The sequence below is a fragment of the Choloepus didactylus genome, chromosome 9 (genome assembly GCF_015220235.1).
Source record: "Choloepus didactylus isolate mChoDid1 chromosome 9, mChoDid1.pri, whole genome shotgun sequence".
Lineage (NCBI taxonomy): Eukaryota > Metazoa > Chordata > Mammalia > Pilosa > Megalonychidae > Choloepus > Choloepus didactylus.
The window spans coordinates 63,177,946-63,189,567 of record NC_051315.1 but is presented as its reverse complement, the minus strand read 5'-3'; the positions used below and the strand labels follow the sequence as shown (position 1 = coordinate 63,189,567).

General features: G+C 42.7%; 1 pseudogene; it reads left to right on the top strand.

The window, feature by feature from the left end:
- The first annotated feature begins 9,594 nt into the window (after nucleotides 1-9,594).
- On the top strand, nucleotides 9,595-10,792 carry LOC119543749 (annotated as a pseudogene).
- The last annotated feature ends 830 nt before the right edge of the window (nucleotides 10,793-11,622 follow it).

Below are 11,622 nucleotides of genomic sequence, written 5' to 3'. Positions count from 1 at the left end.
AAGGCTGCCTTGACGTGACACTGTTCCTTTTTCCTTCTACTGGCGGGAAGTTGTTCCAGATCCCGTGCTGCACACCGTGACCTGTTCAGCTCAAGATTTTATCTGGCAGACATTGCCAGTATGTGTTCTCAATTACAGCAAAAATACATTCTACTCATTGATTAAACTTTGCAGGCACCCCCAGGCAGGGTTCAAGGTTCACCTGGCACATGGCAGAGGAGGAGAACGAGTGAGATGCAAGCAGTTGTCATAGCAATAGCCCTAAGAATGTCAGGCCTTGCCTTGTTGTCTCTGCCTTCCCAAATTCCTTTCAGTGGCAGTCATCATGACTCCTTCTTGCAGAATCTGCCCTGCCCCATCTCCTGAGCTAATCAAGAAAATATAGCAAAGGCTCAGTATTCCCTATCCCCCCACCCCTGCTTATTCACTGAGGTTTAGAATGAAATTGTTCCTTTCCTGTCCCAAGAAACATGGCTCAGTTACGACTGATCAATCTTTCACTTGCTCTGTAAGGCACATTCAATCCGACAGGCCCGCTGCCCAAAGAAATGGCCACCAGGCATCAGAGCTACTTTGGGGCTGTCTCCTCTTGTATTCCTCCCCACTAACCCCTTTCCATGTCTCACTGGCCTCTTCTGAACACTAGCGGGGCATGTGGGGGCCTGAGTTCTGCCTTAATTTTGCCAGTGCTCCTCCCTGGGGCTGGACTCTTAACCTCAAGGGTAGAACAGGGAGAGGGGGTGAGGCTGGGGGTGTGTGGTGGTAGGAGGGAGTGGAACTGAAAATTTATCCTGAAGTGTTGATGCATTTATAGAGAAAATGTTGAAACCCATAATTCAGTCCCAGTGGACATTTCTCTCTAGAATCATTCTCTGAAAACACACACACACACACACACACACACACACACACACAGAGTTTGAGTTCTGCCTAAAAGGCAAACTCATTAAAGGTAGAAGGAATATAACTTGGAGCAAAACACCAAATTCCAAACTTTAGCCCTAAGACTGGACGTCAAATTCCAAAAGCACAAACAAACAAAAAATCTGTCCCTCCAAATAAAAAATTCAACAAAACAAATATAGAAACTACAAAACAATTGGCAGTTTCACAGACTCATTCTGCAGCTCATGACACATGCCAACCAAATCTGACTGCGTCTTGAGCCATCCATTTGGATGCAGGAGATCATCTATAGAGGGAGAGAAACTGAGGATAAAATAGCCATCAAATTATTTGGAGAGAAAATAAGCCAAATGCCCAACCAAACAACAACAAAAAATGGATGGAAAAGAAATGGCTGAATACACCAGGTTATGTAAGCGTCTGAGAAAGAATTCACAGGGTCTCTGGAAATGCAATTTCATCAAGAGCTGAAGGAAAATGAAAAGGAAGACAGCAGGTGTAATTGCTGTGAGCAATAGTTTCCTGCTGAGACAGAAGAGTTTTACCATCAGCTCGGTAAGAATACATCCAGGCAAATATAGAAAACATGGAAATAAATACTTCTCATAAAATCAGGATGGGGGACAAAAGGGCACCCAGAGACATACCCTGTGCAGCAGAAAAGAAAGTTGGCAAAGGCCAGATACAGTGATAATAGAAAAAGAGAAGTGAGAAAATGACATCTCTGTGGGCATCATTAGGGTGAAGGGGAGCTGGTAAAATGGAAGACACTTAAAATGTAACAGAGCAAAGCATCCAGAACACCACAGGTCAAATCCTGTTACAGCAAATAGCGTCACAGCGAAAATCTCTTTATAACAAAAAAGGTGGGGGGAGGGCGGAGGAGGGTGAGTGCAGGAGAAGTGGCAGCTAGAAGTCAGGAAAATTGGGTTGTAATTCTGGTTTTCTTACTGCCTGGCTATACTTCCTTGTGTACACTAGGAAGTTCTTTCTGGGTCAGAACTTTCTGGTCTATAATGTTGGTTTTAGCCCAAGTATGATGTGTAAATTTTGCATTACCCCTTTAAGAATCTGATGAAAGTTATAAATCCTCTTCCCAGAAAAGTTTATACAGGCTTATACTAGATTTTTCATACCGTATCTAGAGAGTCAGAATTTGTAACCTTAAATTTATAACCTTAAATGGTTTCTTATATCTCCTCCAACTTGAAAAACCCATGATTCTTGATTTATAGGAAGTTGTGTCTACTCATTTCAAATAATATTTAATTCAATGAAACTCCAGACCAAGGCAGGTCCTTCGAGATTGTATGAAGGGGATTCCACTGCCTACTAGTGAAATGTGTACAGGAAAGGTAGTGAGGGAGATTGTTAAACTGGTCACCTTTTTTTTCCTTTAGCAGCCCTGGGTTTTTGATACACTTAACATTTCAGTGAAATCTGACCTCACCTATTGTCAGAACTTGTCTTGGCTCAATTCTTTCTATTTTATTCTTTCTTTCTATGTTCTTTGCCTTGACCCATTCTCTCTTTCCCTTCTCTAATCTCTCTCACTCTCTTCCATCCCACTTTTTAATGAAGTGATGAAGTGATTGGGCTATTGCCTTGGAGGTGGAGGCAGGAAACCCTCTAGAGTCAGAAGTGGCCAGGGCAGAGAGAGCTTCAAAGAAATATGATATACAATCTTTGCTCTCAAGGACTTTGTAATCTAATTGGAAAGATAAGATATAAACACATAAAAAGTGAAGTAGCCATAAAGGATTACATTACAAAAGAGACCATAACACCACAAGAGTTATCTTCAGAGAGTATCTCTGTTGTGTGGGTAAGCCTCACATGCTGTTAATGAGATAGATTTAGAGGAAGATGAGTCGGTGAGTCTGGAACGGTTCTGTGGAAGAGACGCAATTTGGCACTGGGCAGGGGCTGGGCCAGGAAAGATATGTAGGGTATGGATGGCTGGGAAAGTGCAATGGAGAAGGATGAGAGAATTTCTTCTCCTTGTTCAAATTCATCTTAGTTCTCCTCCCTTCCTTTCCAGGGCCCTCACTGGAAGCACTGCCTCCCAAACTTTTACTCAGATTATCATTTAGGTGACAGTCAACATGGTGGGCCACAAAACAGAGTCAATCTTTAGACTAAGGAAAACACCATCTCCTCTGCATGTACTAGGAAATGAAAGAAAATCTGGAGTGCCTGCTTTTTGGAAAAAAACATTCACTCATTCTTTCATTCATCAAATATTCATTGAGCACTGACTACGTGTCAGGCACTGCGCTGAACTCTGGGGATACAGCAGTGAACGAGACATAAGTGGCCCTGACCTCCTGGAGCTTAGAGTCAGGTGAAGGAAAGCCAGATGCCAACTTACACTGGGTCCAGGCGGCTCACACAGAGGACAGGCAGCTGCAGCACGGTTGTGCTTCCTGGTTTGAGGCAAGTTTAGAAGCTCAGTACAACCCACCTTCATTCTATTCAGCCCAGTTCTGTTATCTAGTTGGTGGTCAGTAAGGGGGTGCCACCACAAGCAGCCACTCACCCAGGAGCAGATACTGTGATTCTGGAGAACATATAAATCAAAACAGTAAGTGGGATTTCAACATTCAGCTCCAGATTAATGAGGCAAGCAGCGTGGCAGGAATACAACCTAGAAATCTTCTTAAAGGTTGGGAGAGCTACATCATGGGCATTGGTAGTTCTACCAAGAATACTAACAGCAGGTGGGGACAGGTAGGGCTTCTGAAAATAAAAATGCCAAAACCTAGGCAGCACTCCAGAGATAAATAAAAGATACAGTAAATAGGGAAATAATAAAATACTGTAATTTGGCCTCCCAGCATGAAGGGGGGAAGCTGAGACTAGAAGAATGATTAGAATTCATGAGTCATTTGTTCAGTTTTGAACTGATGGCACACTGGCTGTTTGGAGACGCTGGAGCAAACCAGTTATTCTTTTATCCAGCCCTGAGATTCCTGCTGTCTCACTCTTCTATGAGGTAAATCAGTTTTTAAGCAACAACTTTGGGCCCAGCACTGTGCTAGGTGTTTATGGATGTCACTTAATTTCACAGAGTCCTGCAAGGAATACCTGAAGAAACTGCCACTCAGAGACGTGGAGTGACATGTTTCGGGGTCACTCAGCTGGTGTGGAGGCCACAGCTAAGCCCAGTCTTCCTGGCTCCGTTTTCGATGCTCCTAGCATTCTTCTGTCCTGTGGCTTCATGTCACCTTTGGCACCTGACTGAAGACCTCTGTTTGAGAGTCAAATCACCAGACTCATAAAGAATCACAGAGCCAAACAGCTTAGAAATATCCCTTTCCATGGATAAAGTTCAGAGATCTCCCTTTTAATTACTTCTGGGGCTGCCTTAAATCAAGGTCTGCTAAGGGTGTGATTTAGAAAACAGGTTGCATCTTGTAATACCAGGAAGTAAGGAAGTGTAAACAAAAAAACCCCAAATTCCAACCCGCATTGGTAGGATATGTCAAAAGGAGGAAAGAGCCAACTGTAAGACCTCCCAATGGCCAAAGTGGGAACAATTAAAGCCAAAAAATAAAATAGTATTGGATCATAACTCAAAGTATAAAAGAAATATCCAGGAGTCCATATTGATAAGTGGGGAAGAAGAGACAAGTATCCTGTGCATAAGAATTGCAAATAATTCAAATAGATACTTTGCCCTCAAGGAAGGGGAGCTTAACTCCCTACTCCTTACATGTGGGCTGTATATAATTACTTTTTACCAAAGAGTACAGTGTGGAAGGAGAGCGTTCCGGTTTGCTAATTCTATGTTAGGCAAAATACCAGAAATGGATTGGCTTTTATAAAGGGGTTTATTTGGTTACAAACTTATAGTCTGAAGGCCATAAAAGAGTCCAAACTAAGGCATCAACAACAGGGTGCCTTCACTGAAGGGTGGCCGATGGCATCTGGAAAACCTCTGTCATCTGGGAAGGCACAGGCACATGGCTGGCATCTGTTCCGGGGTTCTGATTTCAAAATAGCTTTCTCCCAGGATGTTTCTCTCTGGGCTTCTGGGGGTGTTCTCTTAGTTTCTTCCAGACAAATTCTGGACTAGCAAAAGTCTGCTTTCGGCGGCCAGCTCCAAAATGTCACTCTTAGCTGCTCTGAGCTCCTTCTATCTGAGAACTCTTTAATAGGACTCCAGTGATTTAATTAAGACCCACGCTGAATGGACGGGGCCACACCTCCATGGAAATAATCTAATCAAAGGTATTACCCACAGTTGGGTGGGTCACATCTCCATGGGAACAACCCAATCCAAAGATTCCAACCTAATCAACACTAATACGTCTGCCCCCACAGGATCACATTAGAGAACATGGTGTTTTGGGGGACGTAATATATCCAAACCAGCACATGGAGCAAAAGAGTAACTTTACAATGGAGAAGCGTGGCAAACACTACCTCAGCCAGGTGATCAAGGTCAACATCAACAGTGATAAGTCACATTTATAGTATGTGTCCCTAATATGATGTGATGAAAATGGTAAATCTGGGGTGTTCCTCCCCTAAACCTGTCTAATCATGAGAGAAATGTCAGACAAATCCGAATACAGGGTATTCGCCTCAGGAGATATGATGACTAAATGTAATGTGTTATCCTGTATGGGAATTTAGTTAATAATAGTGTATCAATATTTGTTCAATAATTGTAATGACTTACCATACTAATGTAAGATGTTAGTGGTAGGGGAAACTGGGCATGGGGTATTTGGGAACTCTCTATATTATCTTCTCAAGTTTTCTGTATATTTAAAGTTATTAAAAAGAAAGAGGTTAAAATCTATTAGCAGGATATTTTGAGCCTGAATTTCAGAGGCCTAGAGAGGATGGGGAATTGTTGTCCTCTTCATGTTGTTTATTGTAACTCCAGTCCTGTATTTAACCTTCAGCTCACACCGAGGGCCGTCTGTGCTGCCCTTATGGCCATGAGAAAATTTTGGTGAAGGGGGTACACTGGGAAGCCAGGGGCATGGAAAACCAAGCCTTGTGTCTTCTTTAATCTTGAGCATCTTGCAGGTGACCAATGTGCTGTGTCTAGAGGGGAAGAGTTCAGGAGCTTGAAGCTGAATTGACTGGAACAGAGCTGGGCTGGGAGAGGGGCATTGTAAGCAGTCTCAGAAGTCAGGCTGGTTCCCTGGCCTTCTCCCACATGCACTCACGGGCCCACTTGTGTGCCTACATTGCTTCTTCCCAGAATGCCCATTTTTGCCAATCCAAATCCTATTTTTTGTTCTTCCCTCCATTCATTTAAACACATTTTCACTGAGCACCTACTGCGTACCTTGCACCTACATAGGAGAGTCAAATGATAAAAGTAAACTGATGGTCAATCACAAATTATTACAAGCCCCTTGAAGGAAACAGAGTTGTGGGTTAGAGAATGAGGGGAGGGGTCCTAATAGATGGGATAGTCAGAAAAGACCTTTCTGAAGAGAGTGTGTGTAAACCAAGGCCTGAAGGATGAAAAGGAAAAATCATGCAAGATGTGGAATTCTGGTAGAGGGAACAGGATGTGTGAGAGCTCAGAGGCAGGAAAGATTTTTGCATGTTTGAGGAATGGAAAGAAGGTCAGAGTAGCTGAATGTAGTGAGGGAGGGAGAGGTGCACAGGATGAGAATGGGAAAATAAATTCAGCAGATTACTCAATGGCTAACAAACACCTCACATTTAACTGGCCTAGATAGACTGGTTGGTTTTCTCCCCAAATATGCTTCCCCCATGCATAGCCAATCTCAGTAAGGGGCACCAACATCCACACACCTAGGATTTATCTTTGATTCCTCTCTTTTTCTCTCACCTCCACATCAGCTCCTTCAGCCATTCCCATTGGCTCCATCTCCAAAATACATTCCTTCCAATGTGTCCACTGCTATAACCATGCATGGTCCAAGCCACCATCGTGTCTCGGACCTTCTCTCCCTAACCTTTCCCATTAGACTTTAGCTTTCTTCTGTTCCCCAAATGTGTCACGTTGGTTGTGATGTCAGGGCCTTTGCAGTTCTTTCCTAAGTCTTCCCACACCTGACGCCTCCTCATCATTCAGACCTCAACTCAGTTCTTACCTCCTCAGACGGGACTTTTCCCTCACATCTTCCATCCCAGTCATTCTCTGCTACTTTAGCCTATTTCATTCTTCATATCCCTTATCGGTAACTGAAATCATCTTATTTCTTTATAAGTTGATTGTCTGTCTTTCACATGAGAATGTTAGTTCCTTGAGGGTAAGGACTGCTGGTTCATCACTCATTGGAGTGCTCAAAAAATAACTGTTGCCTGACTGATCAGGTAAGGCATCTGGGTTTTATGCAATGAGCATATACTGAAGGGTTTTAAGCAGGATGGACATGAGTCAACTCATGTTTTGAGAAGATTCCTTTGGCTATGTGTGGAAAATTGATTGAAGGGAGCAAAACCAAAGTGGGGAGATTGGTTAAGTCATTGGAGTAGTCCAGGCAAGAAGTGATAATATCTTGTTTTACAGTTGGGGTTGGAAAAGAAGAGAAGAGACTGGATTTGGGAGGAATTTAGGAGGTAGACAGGACTTGGTGATTTCATCTTGGTGGGTGAAGAAGAGGAAGTAGTAAAGCATGACTCCTAGGTTTCTGGCTTGGGCACTGGGTTGGTGGTGCTACTTACTGAGGCGGGGACACTGGGGGAAGAATGGATGCTCTGGAGACATAGGGAGGGGGCAGTTTCTGTGCACACTGATTTTCTCTGTATATTGCCATTGCATGTATTCAGGAACTCTTATGAAGTGATAAATTTTTTTTTTTTTAAATAACCATGAAATGAAAGAGCATTTTATTCTGTGAAAAATAAGAGGGTGGCTAATTGGGAATGATGATATGTGCAAGGCATGCCTCTGCAGAAACATGGTTCAGGAGAAATTCAGAAACTGTACAAACATTTCTACATTTAGGGATCCAAAGGGTTGTAGAATTTGTCTGCTAAGGATGCCATGGGTGTGCTGTATTATCTACTCTTGGTTGGGTGGAGCCTGAGCTTTGAATCTGCGGTTCTTCCAGGCTCCTTATCTTTTCTTGTTTTCCTGTTGCCTCCTTTTCATCTCTCATTATATGCCCATTCCAGGTGGTCTGGGGTTCCAAGGACAGCTAACTCCTACCAGTCAGTGGCAGAGCAGTGGGCCTGGGAGTCGTAGGAACCCAAATGGCCCATGTTAGTCTCTGTAAACTTAGACGACTTGTTCCTTCTGCCTCAGTTTCTCTTCTGTAAAATGATGCACTTGATGTCCTCCAAGTGCAAAGATTCTGCAGTGGATTATTATGTGTGAATAAGAGATTTAGCTGAAGAATTTGGAACTATTAAAAAACAAAATACCTGAATTGGGTTGTTTTTTGTTTGTTTATGGCTGTGGCTGGTGTAAAGAAAATCTACAGAAGGGTATCAACCCCCAAGATGCTAAAGAAGGGCTTTCCTGATGAGCCCATCCCTCTGAACAACTCTGAAACTGGGAGGTTTTAAATTTGAAGTCCTGCCCAATTAAAGGCCTGCATGTCGAGGACTTCTCTCCTCAAATGAATTTTCCTTTAAATTTAGAAGACAATTTTCATATTTTATAAATATATTTGCTTCCCAGCATTTCCATTCATTTTTACCATTACCAGTTTTCCCATTTCCCATTACCAGTTTTACATTCAGATTTAACAGTAAATAAGGATAGTGTTTATATTTTATTCCACCAGAACTCAGGAGAGTAAATGAAAAATAAATTATAATTTATATTTTAAGCAGCAACCTAAGTTGAATCTTCACTGTCCGTGGCTCTTTTGATCAAAGAAAGAAAGGGATGTGTTCTATGTTCTGTTGAATATCTTTGCAGTCATATCTTTCCCCCTAATGTAATCAATTTTTTTTTATTCAATCAATGAATATTTATTGAGAACCTGCTACGTACAAAGCATTGTGTTAAGTGCTGGGTCCTGCCCTTTGCCCTTCCTGGAGCTGGAAGAGAAACAAAGCAACAAAGTAATCACATCTGGTCAATTCTCATTATTTATGTTAGTTATGTTCTGTAAAGTCACAGTGAACGTTGAATTAGCGAAAACTGAACCATTGCCCCTAGGGGAATGTCAGGTTCTGTGAGCCTCTGGTTACAACATTTTTGTCAACCAATCAATACATAACCTTGTTTTCTGTGTGGTTTTGTTTCAGGATACCGTATGTCATGTATATCGTTGATTCATTAACATTGAATTTATGGCCAACAGCACTGTATCTCATACCTGAGCAAAGCTTACTTAACACATGTGTTTTCTCCATAAGGCACACCACAGCCTTCCTGCACTCAGGAGCACTAGGCAGCATTTTAGCACAACGCTTGGGGGATATTTTAGGCAGTGAAATTGCCAACAAAAAGCACAAAAATGTTAAAAACATGGCACTAAATCTACCATGAACAGGACACTTGTTTGTTTGAGAGCTGAAACAAGAAGTCTGCTGTCTTGTTCAGCTTGGAACATGTGTGTTGGGTGACTCATTTTTCCCTTCTATGTGCATGTCCACAAATGACTGCAAAAGCACTGTGAGTGTTGATTTTGGGGTTACAGATAAATATTAGTGAGTGGTGAATTCACAAATATGCAGTCTGCAAATAGCGAGAATTGGCTGTAATTTCATCTAGTGATAACTGCTGTGGGCAAAATGAAGCAACATAAAGGTAAAGAGTGATTGTAAGAGGAGGTTCTGTTCAGCTAGAGTTGTTAAGGCCGTCTCTTGCTAGAGATGTGCTAATGAAATGGAGTCAGACTTGAAGTGGTCCAGGCAGACGGAACAGCAAAGAAAAGGACCAGAAGTGGGCTTGCTGTTTGAGGATAAAGAGTGAAAGAAGAGTTCCATCAGCAGCAGGAGCAGACAGCGGATCTCAGAGAGCCCTGAGCAGCCCCACCCCTGCCGCCGGCCTAGTTACCATCACAACCAGGAAGGAGCTGGAGCTGCAGCTGTCTCAGCCGACCCCATTCACCATCACCGCAACCATGAGCAGCGAGCCCAGACCCAGCAGCACCGCCGCCCCAGCCCTCTGCACTGCGGACACCAAGCCCCACACCACCTGCAGCAGGGTGCCTGTCGGTGGCGACAAGAAGGTCATAGCAACAAGGGTTTGGGAACAGTAAAATGGTTCAGTGTAAGAAATGGATATGGTTTCATCAACAGGAAGGACAGCAAGGAAGATGTGTTTGTGCACCACACTGCCATAAAGGAGAATAACTCTAGAAGCACCTTCGCAGTAGGAGATGGAGAGACTGTGCAGTTTGATGTTGAAGGAGAAAGCGGGGCGGAGGCAGCAAACCTCACAGGCCCTGGTGGAGTTCCGGTGCAAGGCGGTAAATATGCAGCCGACTGTAACCAATATAGACGTTATCCACCACCTACGGTCCAGCAAACGTACCAGAATAGTGAGAATGGGGGAAAGAAAGAGCGGTCAGAGAGTGCTTCCCTGCAACTCAGGCCCTACCGCGGGCACATGCCACAATTCCCACCTTATTACATGCGGGGGCCCTATGGGCGGGGACCACAGGATTCCGACCCTCCTGTGCAAGGAGAAGTGAATGGCGGGTGCTGACAGCCAGGGCGCAGGAGAACAAAGTTACAGGACACGATTATGCAGGGGCCCTCCTCCCCAAGGACAGTCTAGAGAAGACACAATGAAGATGATAAGGAAAATCAAGGAGATGAAACCCAAGGTCAGCAGCCACCTCAACGTCCTTACCATAGTAACTTCAATTACCCACTCAGATGCCTGGAAAATCCTAAATCTCGAGATGGCAAAGAGATAAAAGCATCTGATCCACCAACTGATAATTCATCCCCTCTGGAGGTTTAGCAGGGTGGGGCTGAGTAAATGCCGGCTTGTCATCTCTACCATCATCCTGGTTTGTCATCTGTCAAGAAGTGAACATGAAATTCCAGCAATAAGGAATGAACAAAAGATTGGCACTGAAGATCGTAAGTGTTTGCTTTTTGCAGGTTGATGGGATAACTAGAATTACCTGCATTATCTATGCAGCATGGGGTTTTTATTATTTTTACCTAAAGACATCTCTTTTTGGTAATGACAAATGTGTTTTTTAGAAAGACTGGTTTTTCTCAATACGCCTTTTAAAGGTTTTTAAATGGTTTCATATCTGGTCAAGTTGATATTTTTAAGAACCTCATTTTTAATTTGTAATAAAAGTTTGCAGCTTGATTTTTTTCAAAAAAGTCAACAAACTGCAAGCACTGTTAATAAAGATATTAAATAATTGTTAAAAAAAAGAATTAAGGGAGTCTTTGTGGTATGGACTTTAGGAAAGATGTCTTTATGTGGGGCAGTCATGTTGGGTAGCACATAATAATAAAAATGATTGTAACAATAGCTATCAATTATAGGATATTTATTATGTTATATAATTGTTTCTCTTTACAAATTTTAGATATTGTTCAGATATTGTTCCATGGCTACAATATCTTTTATCTTTCTGAGGATTAAAACCAAAACTCTTTGGTTTCTGGTATGTATCTCTCCCTCTAATTCCTTTTCTCCCATCTGTTTGTTTAGTTCTCTATTACTCATGCTGGAGATTTACCTCACATTTCTGGCGATCCTTGGCTCTCCATTTGTATTTAAAGGTGAGGCACTAAAAAGCTGGTAGGAACCTCTGAGTGTGTGCACAGGGTTTGATAATGGGTTGG